Source organism: Geotrypetes seraphini, chromosome 6 (assembly GCF_902459505.1).
Source record: "Geotrypetes seraphini chromosome 6, aGeoSer1.1, whole genome shotgun sequence".
NCBI lineage: Eukaryota > Metazoa > Chordata > Amphibia > Gymnophiona > Dermophiidae > Geotrypetes > Geotrypetes seraphini.
This window is the reverse complement of record NC_047089.1, coordinates 173,564,246-173,585,929: the sequence shown is the minus strand read 5'-3', so window position 1 is coordinate 173,585,929 and position 21,684 is coordinate 173,564,246. Positions and strand designations below refer to the sequence as shown.

Here is a 21,684-nt window from a genome sequence, read left to right as displayed (position 1 = left end):
TCACTTAAAGCAGCAGTGTGCATTTCTTAAGTGGCTCGGGCCAATTGGCGGCATTGGGGGAAACTTGCTGGCTCAGCTGATTGGCCAGAAGGGACAGCAGCAAAAAACTTTAACAGGAGGGATGAGGGAGTTGCTGTGCCTAGCGATTGTTCTTCAGAGCAGGTGCCAGGCACATTCCTCCCCCTTCAACCGGTGCTGCTCCGCACGAATAGCATGCATATAATTTGCCTGCTATTTGTGCTGAGCATCACCAGCAAAAAAAAAAAAAAAATTGTTCTCATCTCGGTATTTTTTTGACCATGGTGTCAGAGCTTTATACATCTAGCCCTTAGTCCTTTCTGAAAGAAGAAGTGCATTATAGCACATGCCTGTGAATTTTTAGTATTGATGGTTTGTTTCTCACAAATTTGTTTCATTGGGAAGGAGTCAGAAGGGGGGAGGGAAGTGTGGGACAAAGTGATAATATTTATCACCTTATATGAACTTTGTCTTTTGTGTCTTGTTAAAGGTGACGGAGGAATAAAAAATGACCTGGCCTGAAGAGAAAATCTGGGGTAATCCAGGGTTTTGACTACATTCGTCCTGTGTAAGTAAATGCTTAAATTTCAGTTTGTGTGAACTAACTGTGAACGTGCCTTTATGTGTGTGTGCTCATGCAGTGGAAGCTGTAATGATTACTCAAGAGACAAATATTTTAATTGCACAAAGTTTTCTTTGAATTTTAGACATGGGGAAATTTTATGGATGGCTTTCAGTGCCTAAGGAATGTTTTACACTTAGTATACGGGTCTTATAATTGCATATACATAATATAAAAATCATATATGCTGAAAGACAACATAAGCATTTCTGTTGACTGCACATAAATGTTCCAAGGTGTAGTTTGGAGTAGGGGCCAAGTTAAATAATAATAATAGTAATATATAATTTGTATATTCCACATATACCTATAAACTAGTTCAATGTGGATCACAGACTAAAACGGCAAGGTCTATAGGATTAGGTAACACATTGACGAAATGGGTTGGGAGCTGGCTTGGAGGTAGGCTCCAAAGGGTGGTGGTGAACGGCACCCCCTCCAAAATGACGGAGGTGATTAGTGGAGTACCACAGGGCTCAGTCTTGGGCCCAATCCTATTCAACATCTTTATAAGAGACTTGGCAGAAGGGCTTCGAGGTAAAATAACATTATTCGCCAATGACGCCAAACTGAGTAATGTAGTGGGCAAATGCACAACAGACGAAGATTCAGTGCCCGACAACATGATGCACGACCTACTCCTGCTGGAGCGATGGTCTAGGACATGGCAACTCAACTTCAATGCCAAAAAATGCAAAGTTATGCACCTGGGCAGCCAGAATCCATGCAAGTCTTATACCCTTAATGGCGAGATCCTAGCAAAAACGGTAGCAGAACGAGACTTGGGGGTAATCGTCAGTGAGGACATGAAGTCTGCCAATCAAGTGGAGCAGGCTTCGTCCAAGGCAAGACAAATCATGGGCTGCATACGAAGGGGTTTCGTCAGTCGTAAGGCGGAAGTCATTATGCCATTGTATAGATCCATGGTGAGGTCTCACCTGGAATACTGTGTGCAATTCTGGAGGCCGCATTATCGCAAGGATGTGCTGAGACTGGAGTCGGTGCAAAGAATGGCCACCCAGATGGTCTCGGGACTCAAGGATCTACCATACGAAAAACGGCTTGACAAATTACAGCTATACTCGCTCGAGGAGCGCAGAAAGAGGGGGGACATGATCGAGACGTTCAAGTATCTTACGGGCCGCATCGAGGCGGAGGAAGATATCTTCTTTTTCAAGGGTCCCACGACAACAAGAGGGCATCTGTTGAAAATCAGAGGCGGGAAACTACGAGGTGACACCAGGAAATTCTTTTTCACTGAAAGAGTGGTTGATCGCTGGAATAGTCTTCCACTACAGGTGATTGAGGCCAGCAGCGTGCCTGATTTTAAGGCCAAATGGGATCGGCACATGGGATCTATTCACAGGGCAAAGGTAGGGGAGGGACATTAAGGTGGGCAGACTAGATGGGCCGTGGGTCCTTATCTGCCGTCTATTTCTATGTTTCTATGTTTCTATTTACCTTGAAACTGCAAGACAAATTCAAAGACCCAATACAAATCATTATATTTTTTTAATTTTACATTACAGAATCAAAATTGTTTTTAATTCCTTCCTAAAAAGTAAATAACTTGTACAAGAAATTATTTTCATAGACAGAGCATTCCATGTTTTTGCTGCCAGATATGAAAAGTAAGAGGCAAAAAACTTCAAATATCTCCTAATTCTTGGATTTGGAAAGGTCAGTTTTATCTGATTTCTAGAAGACCTTTTATCAGTTTGACTTGAAGAAGGGAAAGTCTGCGATCCTAGTGGGAGACTCAATCCTAAGGAATGTAGACAGCCATATAACAGGTGGGAGAGAGGATCGACTAGTGACTTGTCTCCCAGGAGTGAGAACAAAGGACATCGTGGACAAAATTAGAGAGATCCTGGAAGGAGCAGAGACGGCAGAGACTGCAGTAATGATCCACATCGGGACAAATGATGTCGGCAGGAGAGACTACAGAAGAAGTGCACTGATAGAACAGTTCAAGATCCTGGGAAGGAAGTTGAAGATGAGGACCCAGAAGATAACATTCTCAGAGATCCTACCAGTACCGAGGGCAGATGTGAAGAGGCAGACGGAACTACAATCAATAAATGCATGGATGAGGAGATGGTGTGAAGAAGAGGGGTTCCACTTCGTGAGGAACTGGACAACGTTTTGGTTGAAGAGCAAGCTCTTCAGGAGAGATAGACTGCACCTGAGTGCGGCGGGAACTAGACTTCTAGCTAACAACGTCATGAGAGGAATAGAACAGGCTTTAAACTAAGTAGAAGGGGAAAGCCGACAGTCGACCAAGAGTTAACGATTCGGAAGAAGATATCCCGCGAAGATACTAAGGGGGAAAAATGCTTCTTATGTTCTTGTGTTATGTTATCAAATCATTCATATAAAAAGAAGCCATCCCTTTGAGAATTTTAAATCTAAGCCAGCACATCTTAAATTTTACTCTAGCCTCAATTATAAGCCAATCAGATTTTAATACAAAGGAGAGACCCTGTCATATTTAGTCAGAGAATATTTTAAGTGAATGGTCATGTTCTGAATTGTATGCATACATTTTATGAACTATGCTGGTGCATGGATAAGAGTACACACAGAAATTTATGTATTTGGCATAGGTGTAAATAAATACAATGGGGTAGTTTGGGGTGCTTAGTTTATAAATGGAATTAGGTGCTTATAATGGACTTCTTAGGAATGGCCTAGTAGTAGTAGTAGTACTGCTGCCTCAGCACCCTAAGGTTGTGGGATCGAATCCCAGGGCTGCTCCTTGTGACCCTGGGCAAGTCACTTAGGGCTAGAATCACTAACCTGCCTGATCGTGCCTGATCTGTGGGCGATCTGCGGCAGGCCGACAAATTCACCAAGGGTTAACATGCAAATGGGGGCGATTGGAGGAACCCCCACCGACCACACGGATCGCTAGTGAGTGATCCTGAAGCATGCGCAGACCATCTTCTTTTTCGGTAGATGGTCTGCGCATGCTTACAGAGCTGCGAGCTGCTTTTTTTTCCTTTTTTAATACTTGTGAGCCCATGGTTTTAACCCGCTTTATACCCATGGGTTAAAAACACTGCGGGGTAACGGCAGGAGAGTTGGGGGCGGCAAGACAGATTTGAGGCAGAGAGCAGGGCGGCAAGGCAGAAGAAGCCAGGTTGGCAGAGAGCAGGAAAGGTTGTGAGCGACTGGTCCCCACCAGTCGCTTCTTTTTTGATCGGCCAGCCCAGTAGGTGTTCCTGAAAAAGTTTAGTGAATTGCTCCCTTCCTGCTTTGCATGCCGTTTTCCCTCATTTGCATGCATGGATCAGAATCGGATCGGCCACGAGATTAGTGAATCGTGTAGGGGTTGCAAAGGGGTCGCAAACCGATCGGCACATGATCGGTAAGCTTTGTGAATCTAGCCCTTAATCCTTCATTGCCCCAGGTACAAAAAAAGTACCTGTATATATGTAAACTTTTTGAATGTGTTATACAAGTCCCATTCCCCTTCCCTTTCTTCCCTTCTCGTATAGACATCCTATATAAAAGTACCCCCTAATGTAAAATAAAGCCTAAAAATGGCCCATAATTAACTTGTCTACCACTATGCATTCTACAGCTGGTTTGGCTTTGCGTTCTGTTTTGTTCACCCTCTGAAGCTCCTCCTGCCTATTTTATGTATCTTTGAGCAGGAAGCATATTGATGTGCTATTGATTGGTTTTTTAAAATGTATTTTGTGTTATGATTTATTATGAATATGATGATGTGTGCCGCTTAGGTTTTTAAGTGTGTGAAATTTTTAAAATAAATAATACATTTAACACTTGATACAGGATTAGATGTACAGCTAGCTTTATGTTTACACTTTCAACTTTTCCAAACTTGTACCTGGATAGCTGAGGTCAAGTCATAACTCTGGTCTAGAGAGTTGCACGAAGACAGAAATCCCACCCATCCCCACCTGTCCCTGCCAGGATCCTTTCCGTCCTCACCCGTCCCCATCAGGATCCTCTCTGTCCCCACCCATCCCTGCAAGGAATTATTTCCATCCCCGCCCGTCCCCATAAAAAGCAGCAATTACTTCTGACAGGATCATCAATTCCACAGTTTCTTTTGTGTTTGCGCTGCTGTTTTCCTTGTGTAATCTCTTTGGTGGAACCCTTTTTTTGTTTTATGTTCAGGTAATTAACTTATAAACCCCCTCTTTTACTAAGGCTGATGTGTCCATTATATTATAAGGACGAACCCTGCTTCCAAAGCCTTCCATTCCCGTGGGAGTCCCGTTGGCTAGAGGGGGTCCCCGTGGGAGTCCTGTGGGTTAGGGGAGGATTCCCGCGATCCCTGTTCCCGTGCAGACCTCTACTTTGGTCACCTGGCTATCTCAGATAAACATCTCTAAGTAAATGCAGAACTGGAGCTCAAAATATGTTTATAGCCCTCTAATTACAAATTTTACATCTTTTGAAAATTTAGCCCTCAAGAGGTAACGTGGGCCTAAGTAAATTAAGTCCTTTCATTTTTAGTCTTGGTCTGACTTAGTCTGTCCTTTGTGATGTGGAGCTAGTCGGCAGTCCTTGGGCTTTTTGATGTTAACATAGTGGTTCCCAAACCTGTCCTGGGGTTTCTGAATAGCCACCCTGACTAAGCAGTGCACGCAAATCAATGTCATGAATACTCATTGTGGATCAGTGGCGCAGTAAAGGGGGGGGGGGGTTGTGAGGGAGACAATCCTGCCCGGGTTTGGTCTTCCTTGGGGCGCCGGCACCCCTCCTTCTCTTCGCCCCCCTTCCCACTCTTCTCCCCCTTCCTCGCCCGCGCGCCTTCCCCTTTTTAGCTTTGGCACGAGCAGCAGCGAAGAACTTGCTGCTTGTGCTGGCTTCGGAACTGTCTCTGATGTCACTTCTGGGAGGAAGTGACGTCGGAGCTCTGAAACCGACACGGGCAGCAAGTTCTTCACTGCTCACACCGAAGTTAAAAAGATAAGGGGAAGGGTGCAGGCACATGCGTGGGGGTGGGGGTGGTGAGGAGAGAAGTGCCACCACCCCGGGTGCCGGTCAGCCTCGCTACGCCACTGTTGTGCATAGGCTGAAAATTTGACTGTGAGGGCTTCCCCAGGACAGGTAAGGGATTATTGTGTTGTGCAAAAGATTCTGTCTAGGTTTTTTTTTTTCCAAGTGCAGTAGAAACTAGAAGGCCTGGTAGAAATGCAGGTGCCTCCATGCCTGGCTCGCTCTTGCAGGCTGTTTGTGCAGATCGGATTGGTGCAGCAAGTGGGTAGGGCATTGTCTAGAAAAGTTGCAAGAATTTAGGAGGCTGAGCATTTAGAGATTAGCTGTGCTTTTTCGGGTGGCTGGATTCTTGTGGGACCTTGTTAGAAATGGAGGGAAGAACAAAATTTAATTTAGAAAGGAAATGTTGAATGCTCTACTAGTTAGAATGGCTGAGTACAATACAAGAAAACAACAAAATCTCTTGAATGAGAAGGACTATCCTGCAGGTGGTATGGCTGAAAGTTGGAATGTATTTTAAGCAATGTTAACAAGAATAGCTAGACAGACCGGATGAACCAACTGATCTTGTGATTTAGCAATTCTGTAAACTAGGTACCCGTATTAATTCACCCCTTGCACACACAAATGTATAGAATACTAACACTTATATGCATATGTATAAACTTAACCACAAAAGTGCCAGCGCTATTCTGGAAGGGTGCATGTAACTTACATAGCATATAAATGCAAGCATGCTTGGGGCTTTCAGTTACACATATAACTTAAAGAATAATCACACATCTTTGCTTCAATGCATTTATTTATGTGCCCACAAGTACAGTAGATCTATTGTGACCGTCCAAATATAAGGCATGCTGATACTGGATTACTGTAGTATCGTGTGATGAAATCTGGGCACCCTCAGAACTCTATAAATGGGGGCTTCCATTTAGGAACTGCTGTTTCTATGTGTGTATATTGTGTCTTCAGGTTATGCAGTTGATACTTGACCTAATTGGTACATCTTCTCATTAGCATAACATTGAAATACAATGGTAGCAAAGTTTTATTTATAGGGCTGGTGGTTTTCATTGGTTGTTGTTTTGCAAAGCATTGAGCTCTATTGTGGCTTTGAGCTACTGGAGGTGCTGACTTCCTTTCAATTGAAAGCATCTTACTGCCGAAACTGCTGACACTCTGAGTTACATAGTGCTGCCGACAGCTCATCACTAGGGGGCCCACTTTTGAGATGGTAACCTCTAAATCTGACTGCATTCTGTTGGTATTAATACAAGATTCTTCTGTGGCAAATTGAGTTTCTTAAAAGATTCACTTAACTGCCGTTCACAATCAGACAAGTAGATCAATGGGGACTTAAAGTTCAATACTCCAAAAAGAGCAAAGCAAGCAAAGCAAAGGAAAGGAAGTAAACCTGTGGGTTACATGTTCTGGAATGCTCTGTAACTTGTTTTTTGAGACTACACCGCCAAGTTACAACTTTTTCAATTATCCTTCGGTTCCCTGGCGCAGGATCGAAACGTGCCATGTCGGAACCTACAAGCTAAGATAAGTTTGTAATTTTGTATTTTTTAACCTTTCACCTCATCAAAACGTGGTAGACTGTGGATACACAGCACATTGAGTATTTTTTGATATCAACAAAACTATCTTGAGCATGCAATGGTTGGATGGTGAGGTGACAGTCTTGGGGTTCGTCCCTTGTTTGTTACCTTCATGTCTCTGAGCATAAGCTTCAATATAAGTTGATGATGATTCTATACAATTGACTTTGACTGTATGTGAGTGATTTTATATTGCATTTGCCAGTTCACAATCAAACAAGCAACAAAGCGGTGAACCCCAAAACCTCCCTGCTTAGAACACAGGCATCACAATCCAGGAATTGTTCCTTCTCTAATCACAATTGTTTGCCTTTTTATTGAGTTTCTAATTCTAGAAGAATGCATAAGGAAGTATTTTGATAATGAAGGCAAGGAGCCATATGTACTGTCAGTTACATTGCCCACAATGCTGCTTCCATTTTTTCATGCTACCTAGGTTCTCAAAGGTCTTTCAAATGGCTGCACCATTTCTTCACTACTTAAAAGGGATTATATTTTGGGAATGTAAGACGCAAAAGCAGCTCATCCTTGATTACAATCATTCTCTAAAGTACCATGCAATTTCTTTTCATTCCAGTTTGCAATAGTTATTTTCATTAGTACTGACTTGGAAAGGTGCCTGCTGGTTTTCTGGTCTAGATTCCTAAGGACTGATACAGTTTCACATTGGGTAAATTTTACTTCTCCACTTGCAAACTGAATTCTGTGGCAACATTTTAAGCAAGCATTGCATTTTCAGTGTTACTAGAGGATATGCTGTCTTTGAAGAAAGACCGAGGAGCAAAGAAATCAACACCTGTGGATTAGTTGTCTCAATGAGATAATGTTCTTCCTCCTGTTCCCTTTAGGCTGCCAACACTTTTGGAATCAGGAATGGGATATGATGCCATGAGATTCTATTCACAACTTCCTAGGGATATCTCCACCCCCCCCCCCCTAATTTGTATTGCCCACCCCAGTATACTTGCCTGGACATAGCCTAAAGCACACGTTCCACATTTTGCCATTCTGAAGCCTCTCTGCCTCCTGTACCCCAATTTCTGAGACTGCTTCACATCTCAGAATGTGAAAGAACAAATTCTCTGTGAGCTTGGCACTTTAAACTGTACACTGCCTTGGATGGATTTCTTCTTCAAAAAGGCAGTAAATAAATTCTAATAAACAAGTATAGATTGCAGGCTTTTCTTTTAATGGAGAGAGCTGAGAGGATAGCTAAATCCACATTATTTTGAACAAAGCCATATTCCAAGTTTGCATTCTGTGAACCTTTTGAGCCATGTGCCAAGTAATGTTTTACTCTGACCTACTTAAGGGTTTTCTCTTTCTCACATGCACCTGCCTTATGACTCAGTGGCACAGAAAATGCAAAAACGTCTGCTCTGCAGAAAGCCTACTGACTTGGAAGTGACTGGTTTTTACTCAACACTTTCTCGTAATATTTACAATTTGTGACTTCATGTAAACTAGATGGTATAAAACTCAAACCAGGCAATTTTCAGTCAGCGCTAGGCAGCGTGCAATCTGCCCAATGCCAGCACTCAACCGGGATATTTAATGCTGGGCTATTTCTGGTGAACAGCATTTAACATCTGGGGGTGTTTTGGCTGGTTCTAACTTAACCGACTAAGTGAATATTCAACACTGGCCGGTTAAGTTAATAGCGGGCAAAGATAGGACTTCTATTTACATGGCTAAATTTCCTGACCAGAAATATTTGCAGCTAGTCGGCTAAGTCATGCAACATAGCCAGTTTGAGGGGGGGGGGATTCTATAATCGATGCTGATATAGGTGGCCACCTAGAAGCGGAGCGTGTCGATCACGAACTAGCTCCGATTATAGAATTTCGCTTTTTGGTTTTTCACACCGGAGCCTTAAATGTAGGGCAGCATTTTAGAAGCCTACATTTAAGGTGCCAGTGTCACGCTTAAGGGAGCACCTAGGAGTGCCTAAGGATGCCGAAGGCCACTTCCGATGCCTACGCCAGCCTTAGGCGTCCTTACGTGCCCCTAAGCACTTATGTAAACGCAACACAGGTGCCGTAAATGAAGGTGCTGTTCGCGCCTCTATTATTTATTTTTTTAGAAAACGTTCTTCTGGATTGGTTGGTTAGCCAACAGTACGGTGCCCTGCCACCGGCTAACCTTCGGCGCATATTCAAGAATTTCCCCTTTAGTGGCTAGAATATTCAGCGGTGATAACCAACTATGTCCCACTGAATATTAGCCGTTAAATAACAACGAATAACGGGGGATGGGGGGGGGGAAATTTTTTAAAATAATACTTTTTTTTTTTAAGTAAAATAATACTTTTAAATTTAAGCTCAATCCTTCCTTTTATACTTCTGGCTTATTTCTTAGCATTTCATATTGATTTTGGTCTCATTTGTGATATTTAAGGGATCGTTTACTGACTTAATATGTATAAATGCCACTACCATGAGGGCCCTTGCATATGATTCACCCTGTGGTAAATAACAAATATTTACTGTTAAAAAGGATTCCCCTTGTCTCCCATTCATTTAATTTACCCTTCTTTTCTTGGCCATGGGCATCAGCTTGGAGCAACCAATATGATAAAAGTGGATTGAACTCATCTTGTATGAGTAACGTGACCATTAATTTTTTTCATCAAAAGGGGACATCTATTAATTGTCAGTCCCGTCCCCAAACGGGACGTATGGTCACCTTATGTATGAGGAAAGGTTAAAGAGGTTAGGGCTCTTCAGCTTGGAGAAGAGATGGCTGAGGGTAGATGTGATTGAGATACAAGTGAATTGATATTTTATACTCTGTCAAAAATTACAAAGGCATGGGGACACTCGATTTTTTTCACTCAAAGAATAGTTGAGCTCTGGCCCTTGTTGCCAGAGAATGTAGTAACAGCAGTTAGTGTGTCTGGGTTTGGACAAGTTCCTGAAGGAAAATTCCATAATTTGCCATTGAGACAGACATGGAGGAAGCCATTGCTTGTCCTGGGATCAGTAGCATGGAATGTTGCTACTGTTTAGGTTTGGGATTGGCCACTGTTGGAAACAGGATACTGAGCTAGATGGATCCAGTATGGCTTTTCTTATGAGTTTTCTGCCTTTTGAGTCCTAGGGGAATTTACTGGCCTTTCCTATTATGGATTTTTCTTGTAGGGCTGCATCATATGCTCTTGTGCTTTTACAAGCTTCGCAATTACTATAAACACCTGGATAGCGCCTGTGTGGAGCGCTGGATCAAAAAAATGTTCCTGCGACCTTAGAGACATAATATGAAACAGAGTTGCTAAGCAGGCTCACCTATTTTAGATGTCTCCATACTTTTCTTTCTATATAAAAGTACCACAGTACCAATTTGTGCTGTGAGGGTTTGTTTGTGTGTGTGTCTGTTCTGACTGCAGTAGTAGCTTCGTGACATTGTAGAGGTTTTCCCTAAGTGTAACATTGGTCTCTCAATTTCAAGCTGGTCGCTGGGCCAGGACTGGCCTAACTCTGGTAAGCTGTAGAGTAATTTTCCATAATGTCAGTCCGTTTTACCCAATCATTTCTTAATTGAAATGAATTGAGATTGACAATCCCACTGGGGGGGGGGGGGGGGGCAAGGGAGAGAAAGAGAGAGGTGGCTTCAATGTGAATGAAACCAGTCTTTTTGGGGGGAATAAAATGCCATAAAGGTCCTACATCTATACACAGAGAAGCTAAAACAATGTCCGGTTTCAAGGCTTTTAAGGACAGGGTCACGTTGTTGGGAGGAAATTTTTCTGGGTTCAAATTAAAGCCTTTCCTCATCTATCGCTCTGAGAACCCACGTGCATGGAAGCAGGTTAGTAAGCACATGTTGCCCATTTACTATAATGCAAATAACAAGGCATGGATGATGCAAGCTTTATTTGAGGATTAGTTTATCAACTGCTTTATACCCTTGATCAAGCATTATTGTCTGGAAAAGGGTGTTTCCTTTAAAATTATCCTCCTGCTTGATAATACCCCAGGCCACCCGCAGCATCTTACTGATCTACACTCAAATGTAAAGGTATTGTATCTGCCTATACTTTTAGAGCAGGTGTAAGTTTTTGCCTGGGGATCTATGTGCTCCTGCAGGGGAAGGGGAGAGTGTGGCACAGTGGTCAAAGCTATAGCCTCAGCACCCTGAGGTTGTGGGTTCAAACCCACACTGCTCCTTGTGACCCTGGGCAAGTCACTTAATCCCCCCCATTGCCCCAGTTGCATTAGATAGATTGTGAGCCCACCGAGACAGACAGGGAAAAATGCTTGAGATGTCGGGTAAGATTTGCCTCTTTGCAGATGACACCAGATGGTGTGAATAACAAGAAGAAAGATCTGGCGAAGCTTGAAGAATGGTCTGAAGTTTGGCAGCTAAAATTTAATGTTAAGAAATTCCAGGTCATGCATTTGGGCTGCAAAAACGGTACAGTTTAGGGGTGAAGAACTTATGTGCACAACAGAAGAGAGGGACTTGGGTGTGATTGTATGTGATGATCTTAAGGGGGCCAAACAGGTTGAAAAGGTGACGGCGAAAGCTAGAAGGATGCTAGGCTGCATAGGGAGAGGTATGACAAGTAGGAAAAAAGAGGTGTTGATGCCCATGTAGAAGACTCTGGTGAGACCTCATTTAGAATATTGTGTACAATTCTGGAGGCCGCATCTTCAAAAAGATATAAAAAGGATGGAGTCGGTCCAGAAGAAGACTACTAAAATGGTGGGTGGTCTTCATCATAAGGCATATAGCAGGGATCTCAAAGTCCCTCCTTGAGGGCCGCAATCCAGTCGGGTTTTCAGGATTTCCCCAATGAATATGCATGAGATTTATGTACATGCACTGCTTTCAATGCATATTCATTGGGGAAATCCTGAAAACCCAACTGGATTGCGGCCCTCAAGGAGGGACTTTGAGATCCCTAGCATATAGGGACAGACTTAAAGATCTCAATCTGTATACTTTGGAGGAAAGGCGGGAGAAAAGGAGATATGATAGAGACGTTTAAATACCTACGTAATGTAAATGCGCATGAGTCGAGTCTCTTTCATTTGAAAGGAAACTGCAATGAGAGCGCATAGGATGAAGTTAAGAGGTGATAGGCTCCATTGTAATCTAAGCAAATACTTTTTTACAGAAAGGGTGGTAGATGCATGGAACAGTCTCCCAGAAGAGGTGGTGGAGACAGAGACTGTCTGAATTCAAGAAGGCCTGGGATAGGCACGTGGGATCTCTCAGAGAGAAAGAAAGAGATAATGGTTACTGTGGATGGGCAGAATAGATGGGCCATTTGGCCTTTATCTGCCATCATGTTTCTATGTTTGAATAAATTCATGTATACCGTTCTGAGCTCTCCTGAAAGAACAATGTAGAAAATTGAATGAATGAGTTAATAAATGAATAGTACTTCTATTGCATCTCATATTTATTAGAGGTATCCTGAAAGCTCAGTCTGTTTGGAGCCCTTGAGGACTTTAGGGCAAGGGGAACTCATGTAATTCTTTCCAGCATGTGTCTGTGTTATATGTTTTCCAGATTTGGAGAGGACAGGGAAGGAGCAATTAGAAGGTGGCAGTTCCCAAATAGTCTATTGGTTTTTAAAATAATAAAAAGATGATACCAAGAGTGATAATATATCAAACCATTAGATTTCAAAGGATGGATTTTACAGTTTAAAAATAAAGCGACTCTAGCCTTGGCAAGTGATATTGCCATGCTACTCCACCACTATTAAAAAAAGTACAATTTGTAAAAATATAATAATCCGCCTAGAACTGCAAGGTACAGGTGGAATAGAAGTCACTAATGTAATGTAATGTAATAATGATATATATTTATCATATCTTTTCTTTGGTTCATTTATTTTTACACATCCAGAGGGAGGGGGGTGGAGGATTGGAAGGTACGGAATAAATATTGATAGCGACATTTGGATAACTTTAGTCTTCATTTATATTAGATATTAGGATTATTCTACTATTATTATATGTAAGAAATTGAAATTATTGAATGATATTTATGTTACCAATACGGATAATAGTGTAATGTATGTAATACCTATTGTTCTTTCATTTGTATGACATTGTTTTTTGATTAAAAATCAATAAAGAATAAAAAAAAAAGTACAATTCAGTTACCAGGTTTACAGTAGAATTTACAACAAAAAAAATTAAATATACATCTGAATCACGCAGAGGAAGTCTAGCAGGGATTGGGGTGTGCTACAGTAGGGAAAACAAGGAGAGCATGTCTGATAGAATAATTTTCTTTCTCTCACTTTCTCTTCTCTCTCTCGTTTGTGTGCAGTTGTAGAGAAGGGAAGAAGAATGAAAGAATTCCCTAAATGCTGCTTCTCCCATAGATACTATATTCATTAAGCTGAGGGGAAGGGTGACTTTTTTTTATTTTTCTGAACTCTGCCCCCCCCCCCCCCATCTACTTTGGCCCATTCTTGATTTTTCTTCTTGCCAGCTTTCCCCACACACCAGATTTGTTCTGTTAATTTTTGAAGAGTTGTTTTGCTCCAGACAGACTCAATCTCTTGTGTGTGATTTATTTCCAGCAACCGTGGGGTTGGAAAGAATAGGAAAAGAAAGCCAGCTGGTTCTGCTTAACTGGCTCTCACTCCAGTGTATTCTGCTTTTGTTCTGCAGAATAAAATGAGCTGAAGCTAGATCAAAATGATCATATGTTCACAGGAGTAATGTTGACAGCACTGCTGATTGCTTAAACACGCTGACCTAGTTATAGCGAATCTGTTTCCTGCAGAACTGTAGCTCTTCCTACAAGGCGTCCTGGTGTGATTTTAGGCAGCATTAGTGCCAAAATGGAGAAAATGGTAGCCAAGAAAAAGTATTAATTCTGAAAGCTATGGAATATATAATACAATAGAAGAGAGACATTTTTGGTTGCTTCCCCTTTAATGGAAACAAATACCCAGGGGGGTCTCATTAGCAAAGTTAATCTGCACAACTGGGTTACTATGAAAACATGACCTATTTGTGACTAAACTTGAGAGCCCCCTTGTTTCAGCAAGAAGACATTCCCCCTCCCCCCTTCCCCCGCTATCAGTGTTTCTCCACACCTGGATTGAAGACCCTCCTAAAACAGGCTGTCAACTGAATTCTGTATCTGTTAAGAGAAGATAATGGAAACTCTGTGTATTTTATACTGACTTGAGAAACTAATTTACAGCCAATAATATTTGATTGCTGAATGAAATGGAAGTGAAGACGTCCTTGGTAGAGTATTTCTAATAGAATATTTGCCATTTCAATGGGATTTTGATGTTTCTTAAGCAAAGAGAATAATAAATGCATATAAAACAAAATAAGGCAATAGCCATTTTTATTGAGGTACTGTATTATCTTTATTTTCCGCTTTTGTTTTATTTTTATTTATTGCCTTTAAAATGGGCTAACAAGGCTACCACAGAACTTTATCCAAAGACAAATAAGACATTACAGCATGGTTTAAAATTACCGTAGGGGTTAAACTGCTGAGTCAGGTTTCACCAGCTGTTCTTCTCTCATTGATACAGATACAAACCAATGTATCCCCCCTCCCCCCCCTGTCTTAGTCTGGCTTCCCTCTTGAGTCAGCTACCTCTGCTCTCCTCTGTCTGCTTTAAGAACACAGTAGTTTGTTTCTCTGCAGCTCTGATGTTTCCTGCTAATGCATGGCTTGTCTGTAAAAAGAGGAAGCCAAGGAAAAAAGGCTGGGATGGCTCTGGCCACATTCATCTCACAGGTTGCAATAATAGGATTAACCTTTGTGCCTGATGTCCTATTTTAGGCATGTGCCACTTAGAATGAGGGCTGCTTGCCAATGATCATCTGCTTCTCTGCATTTGAAGTTTGTTTCAAAAGCACATATGTTTTTGAAACTAAAAGGTCATGCTATTGAAACATGGGTATTGGTGACTGTGTACCTGATGTGACTGAAGGGATTAGCAAGCCAAGAAAGGAAGGGAGGGAAGCAGGGAAGATGAGAAGAAGAATAGGGTGGAACGGGAGTAGAGTGATGCATACTAACTCACAATAACTCACTATCCAGGCAGTCACATTTTCAGATCCATACACATTGCACAGACATGCATGCTTATTACTTGCTTGTAGACGACTCCTCCCCCACAGCTCCCATCTCTAACCTACCTTCTGTTCATGCATTTTATTCCCACAGGTAATGTTTAATTTGGCTATTAAAATCTCACATAGACAAATAATACCTTTGCATGTTTTTAGCACCTTCTGTTGATGATTGGGAGGAGGGGAGAGGGAAGAAAAAGGCAGAACTTCTCTTTCCCTCTTTTCATGATATTATTTGATGCTCTCTTTTTTCATCCTGAGGCCTGAGCTTTGGAACCTGCTGCTGGTGAAACCAGCGCAAATAGAGAGCAGTTGCTGCTGGTACCAGAGCAAACTCGCCATAGGTTTACCTCTGATTCCTTCTTGACTCTATGTACAGTATAATCCTCATATACGAGGGGGTGTTGGAAAGTTCTCAGCACAACCAAGAAGGGAATGACATGGAACCATGAAACTTATAAGTAATTCCACATATTTACCCCTACTTTCAACACACTTGGCACATTGTGTCTGAAGTTTCTTAACCCTTCCAAAAAAATACTCTAATGTCTGGTCCCTGAAATACTGCTCTGCTGCTGCATTTACTTCCGAATCACTCAAAAATTGCCACTGTTTCAAACTCTCTTTAAGGTTTGGAAACGGAAAATAGTCAGATGGAACAAGATGTGATAAGTAGGGTTGGATGGTCTATGCACTGAAACCCCAACTGCAACAAAACATCCATCATTTTGCCAGCCTTAAGAAACAGGTACATTGTCTTGCAAAAAGAGAACTCCTTTCCAGAGCTTCCTTTTCTTTCAATGGTCTTGAATTGCCTTGGCCTTGGAAAACCTGAGTGCTCCCATTGCATGGACTGCTGTTTTGTCTCAGGATCATAGTGGTGTAACCAAATTTCTTCAACAGCAACTAATAGTTCCAAAAGGTTGGCACCAACTCGCTGAAAATGCTGCAAAATCAACTTTAAAGTATCCACTCAATGCCATTTCTCATCAGAATTCAAACATTTGGACACCCACTTGGCTGACAGCGTCTGTATACCCAGCTGCTCGTAGCACGTTCCCTGGATATCTGTAGTGTCTCAGAAATTATTTTAGCTGATATTTGCTGATCTGCCAAAATCAAGTCATGGACATGGTCAACAAGTTTGCCCACCACTTCTTCACTGTGGAGTATGATGGGGGATTTGTCACTCAATGCATCATACATTCATGGATTTCTTTTGGAGATTTCTTCTGCAGGAATAGGAACTTTATAACGGCTTGGAGTTAGTTTTACACTTGAAAATTCTACACTTTTCATTGATATGATTCATTCAATGGTCTGAAATAATGTCAACGCATAGCATTACAATTTTGCAAAATAAAATAACACTCTTTTCAGCTACAGTGGCAAAATAGCACTCAGAATTTAGGAAGTTGGTTGGACTGAGAACTTTTCAGCACCCCTTCGTATTGTGGATAGTTTTCTGAAGTCATTTTCGTGCATATAATGCATCTTTATAAACCTACCTCATGTATAAAGAATACAGTATATATGTATGGTGTTAGCATGTTCTGGGATGTGTATTGGAATGTGGCATGACAATAGCGTATAAATTTTATCATTCTGGAACCTCTCTATACCTTTTCTGAGCACTCATTCCATACTGTCCTTCCAGAACCCTCTGGTCCTTCCAAGCAAACTTATCAGTTGGGCCTTCATTTTGACAACGTTGTTATAACTTCATCCTTACTAGAATTTTCAGTGTCATTTGTTTCACTTTATGGAAAGCCTTACCTCACCTCAGGTTGGAACAGTCCCTAATAAATTTCAAAACTAAATTGGAAGAATTGAGATCACCTTAGTTTTCCTTTTTGGTGGGCGAGCTTATGTTTAACTTATAAATATGAGAAAATGAATGCTGACATGCTGGGGCATAATAAGATATTCAAATTAATTTGGGGGTCCATTGACGTCGTTTGTAGATTTGCTATACTTGTCCTTTATCTTTATTTTTCGTTGTTTTTCGCCCACACTTCCAGAGGAGGTGGGAGCGGGATGGGGCTATATCTTTTGTTTTGATATTATTCCTGATGGTAATGATGGATGGGGGAGGGAATTTTTATCTTTTGTATAGATACTGATTGATTATAAGTGCTTGGTTGGTTATCATTATTTGTATATAAATTGTATTGCACTTTTTGTTGGCATTAAAAACTAAATAAAGTTTTTTTAAAAAAGACTAAATTTTAAACTTTTTAAAAAATTTACCAACACTTTCTCCCCCTAAAGTAATTTGCCTGGAATAGACTGGCTGATGACAATGCTGGTTCTGGTTATTGTCTTTTAGTTATTGATATTTCTCTCTCTCTCTCTTTTGTTTTCTCTTTCTTATATGTTGCTACTACTACTGTTTATCATTTCTATGACACTGAAAGGCATATGCAGCACTGTACATTTAACATTCAATAGACGGTCCCTGCTCAGAAGAGCTTACAATCTAATTTGGACAGACAGACAGGACATCTCAGGGTTGGGGAAGTTTCTGGTAGAAGGAATGATACAGTGGGTAAAAGTATCTGACAGTGAGTGGGAGTTAAGAGTTGAAAGCAGCTTCAAAAAAGCGGGTTTTTTGCTTGTATTTGAATACTGCTAGAGATGGATCATGATGTATTGACTCTGGTAGCCTGTTCCAGGCATACAGGACAGCAAGAAAGAATGGACTGAGTCTGCAGTTGGCGGTAGAGGAGAAGGGTACAGATAAGAGGGACTTAACCCGATTAAAGGAGTTTGGGGGGATGGGGAGCATAGGGGTAGTTAAGTGAGGAGAGATATTGAGGGACTATAGAGTAAATTCACTTGTAAGTCAGTAAGAGAAGTGTGAACTGTATTCGGAAATGGATGGGGAGCCAATGAAGTGACTTGAGGAGAGGAGCAGATCTCATGGAATATGAGTCGTGCAGCAGCATTTTGAATGGATTGAAGGGGCGAGAAATGGATGAGCAGGAGACCTGAGAGAAGTGTGTTGCAGTAGTCTAAGCGTGAGGTGATGAGAGCATGGATAAGAGTTTTGGTAGTGTGCTCAGAGGAGAGATCTTATTTTGGTAATATTATAGAGAAGGAGGTGACGGCAATGTCGGACAGGCAGGCTGAGATTTGGGCCTGAATTCCTATAGAGATATCTGGTGTGGAGAGGTAGATCTGGGAGTCATCAGCATAGAGGTGATATTGAAAATTATGGGAGGAGATCAGTGTACTGAGAGAGTGGGTATATATGGAGAAGAGGAGAGGGCCCAAGACAGAGATAGACAGTGGGATGGCAGTGGAGGAGGATCCACTGTAACATACACTGAAAGTACAATGGGAAGGATAGGAAGAAAACTAGGAGAGAATAGAATTCTGGAATCCCAACGAGGACAGCGTGTTGAGGAGTAGGTGGTGATCAACAGTATCAAAGGTCAGTATTATAATGGAGTTCCTTCCTCTTATGTTTTTTTTAATATAGTGCACTGCTTATAAATTCCCACTTATAGGTGATTTATCATGCTTTTAATAAACTGTTTGCACCTTCAATCTAAGCACAATTTCTGCAGGATTTGTGCTAGTAGTTTATAAAGACGCTTAGGTGCCTTTGCCTTCATAAAATACTGTAGGTTAGAAATACTTAAAGTCTTTACTTCTATAACTTGATGCCCTATTAGAAAGTTAACCCCGTAATGTGGAATATGAATATTTGCTGTTAAACATTCGTACGATATGGCAGAACATTCGCACAGGTCATGCTTCCATTGTGTGTATTGGTGGGCCTAGTGATTGTACATGACTATTTTCTAGCACCACCTACCTGGAACAACCTCCCTTTATTCGTACCATCTCTTCTTTCAAGGATATTTTTTGCCCGGGCCTATAACTTAAGTCATGAGATTAATTCTCCAGCATCGGTTTAGTCTGACTCCACCTTGTTACTCTATAACACAACCCCTCTATTAGGATGGCTGTCGATTACTAGTATTTTCTCATCTAATTTGAATTTGGGCAATTCACTTAACACTGCATTGTCCCAGGTACAAAATAAGTGCCTGTCTAAAATATGTAAACCTCTTTGATTGTGTAAACCAGTGGTTCCCAACCCTGTCCTGGGGGACCCCCCAGTCAGTTGGGTTTTCAAGATATCCCCAATGAATATGCATAAACAAAATACATAAACAAGAGCTATACCTCACATTATTTTATGTGCTTATAAATAATTCATCATTTATTATAATTATATATCTTTAAACCATATTATACCATTATTTCATACAATACATACACACAATCATTCTCCCAAACAGTGAAGCCCTCCCACTCTATCCAACACATTAAATAAGTTAAAATTCATAAAAAGTTCATCCCTTCAATAAAACACTATGTTCAGTGCCCAATCTTCTTATCTGTCTCAGTTCTCAATTGTTTATCTTCTGCACGCCGTTGTTCGCTGGATTTGCCTCCTCATTCATTCAGTCAAAATTGCACTGTGAGGACAGTCAAAGTTGCACTGTTTTTTTAAGACATTGTTGTCTCCGGTTGTTATCCATAAGGTTCCCCAGTACATGACACACTTTTTTGGACCCCTGAGGAAGGAGTGTTTCTTCGAAACACGGGACCGTTTCAGGTCCGGGTTCTCTAACCTTTTTGGATGTTCATTTTTAATGTGTATTCATTAAAGACTTGGCGTCTTGTACACCATTCCTGCAGTTTTTTCCTTTGTTCCTTGTAGATCTCTCCTATCATTTTGATGGCGTTCCTTTTCTCCTTTTGTTTTAGCCTGTAAACTGCTTAGTTCTCCCTGCTCAGATTTAGCGGTATAGGAAATGCTTACATAAATAAATAAATAAATGTGTCAGTTCTTATCTGTCCTGCAAAGCTTTTGGTCTGTGAAATCAATTAGGTTTTCGCCAATCCAGACTGCTGAATAAACTAATTACAACATTATCTAGTCTGGCTTTATTGCCCACCTTTTTTTCTTTTATATCAGATAAAACTGGCTTGTGATAGTTAATAGCATTCCCAATTGTTTCTGGACAGCTAAATCTATTTTACAAAAGGACTTGCGTTTAACAAAATCAGTGCGCTTATCTCCCATATCTAATGAATGGATGTAGCACAAGGAAATCCTCCAAGGCAGACTAAATATGAATCGTTCAACCCCACATAAAATTAAATCCTTATACAGCTGCCTAAATCAGAAGTTATCTATTTGAAGATATACTGTACTTTAGAGTGTGAATAATTCCTTGGGTTGATCTCTACTTAAAAAGATGTAGGTTATCACTGCCTTGCTGGACTTTAAATTAAATATTTGGATGTTACAGTAGAAATGAAGGGTGGCAGTTGCTTAAAAAGAATATTATGCGTTTTACCTTATCAAGTCTATTAAATAGTAGCATTTCTTTGGCATTCTTATTTTGAAAAGGAGGACGTGAAAGTCAGTGGGCTTGATGTTCAGATCTCCGGCGTTAGAGGTAAGATCACATATCCCACAGCAGAATGGCACAGAAAACTAGCCCAACAGTGCCCAAAGCAAATGGGCTGTAAATTTTATGTGCTCTAGTGAAGCGAAAGCAAGAGGGAGGAACAATGCTGATGCATGAGTGCAAGGGTTGAGGTTACTGCAAAATTCCTGTGTGCATGTGCCTGTCAAAACAGGAAGTGTAAGAATACATCGACATTCTTCCCCCATGCCATGAAGTATAAGCCCCACCCCAAATTTCTGCAGTTTAAATCTCCTAGGAGGCTCACACCCAGTGGCGTATCAAGGGGGAGGTCCGCCCCAGGTGCAGCCTGGATTGCTCTCCCAGAGAGGTTATTTCGGAATCCACTATTCTAGGATTTAAAAGCAAACTAGATGCACATCTCCTTACGAGAGGCATAGAGAGATATGGGTGACTAAAAATTACGCCAGGTGTACACCTGGCTGGGCCTCCGCGTGTGCAGATCGCCGGACTTGATAGACCGAACGTCTGATCCGAAGATGGCGCTTCTTATGAATCAGTGATATGTTTATTCTTTCTTATATTTATTTATCTATTATACAATTCCTAGGCCTACCTAGCTACTTTTTTGTGATCTGCAGAGAGCTGCAACAGGTATTTGTGGAATACAAGACATTTTAATATATGGTATTGTACTTGAATATCCTAATATATATTTTTTAGAAGTGAGAAAAGACAGGAGATACAATAGATATTTACATATCTGAAAGATACTAATAATACGTACAACAGAATTGAAAGTTTTAGAACTAGGAGCTGCAAAGGCAACCTTTGCAAATCACCATTATGGCTCCCAGTATTCTCTACAGAATTTTTTTTTTTTTTAAATTTTTGTCCATGGGAAGAGGAGCAAATATCTTTAGAATAAGATGCTACAGCCT

General features: G+C 41.1%; 1 protein-coding gene across 3 annotated transcripts in view; it reads left to right on the top strand.

Moving 5' to 3' along the window:
- The window catches only part of TBL1X (transducin beta like 1 X-linked), a 499,699-nt gene that overhangs the window by 154,837 nt on the left and 323,178 nt on the right, over positions 1–21,684 (top strand). For all 3 annotated transcript variants that reach the window (XM_033949446.1, XM_033949448.1, XM_033949447.1), the window contains one exon: positions 509–586. The gene's annotated coding sequence lies outside the window, so the exon portion shown is untranslated. The remainder of the gene's footprint in view (positions 1–508; positions 587–21,684) is intronic.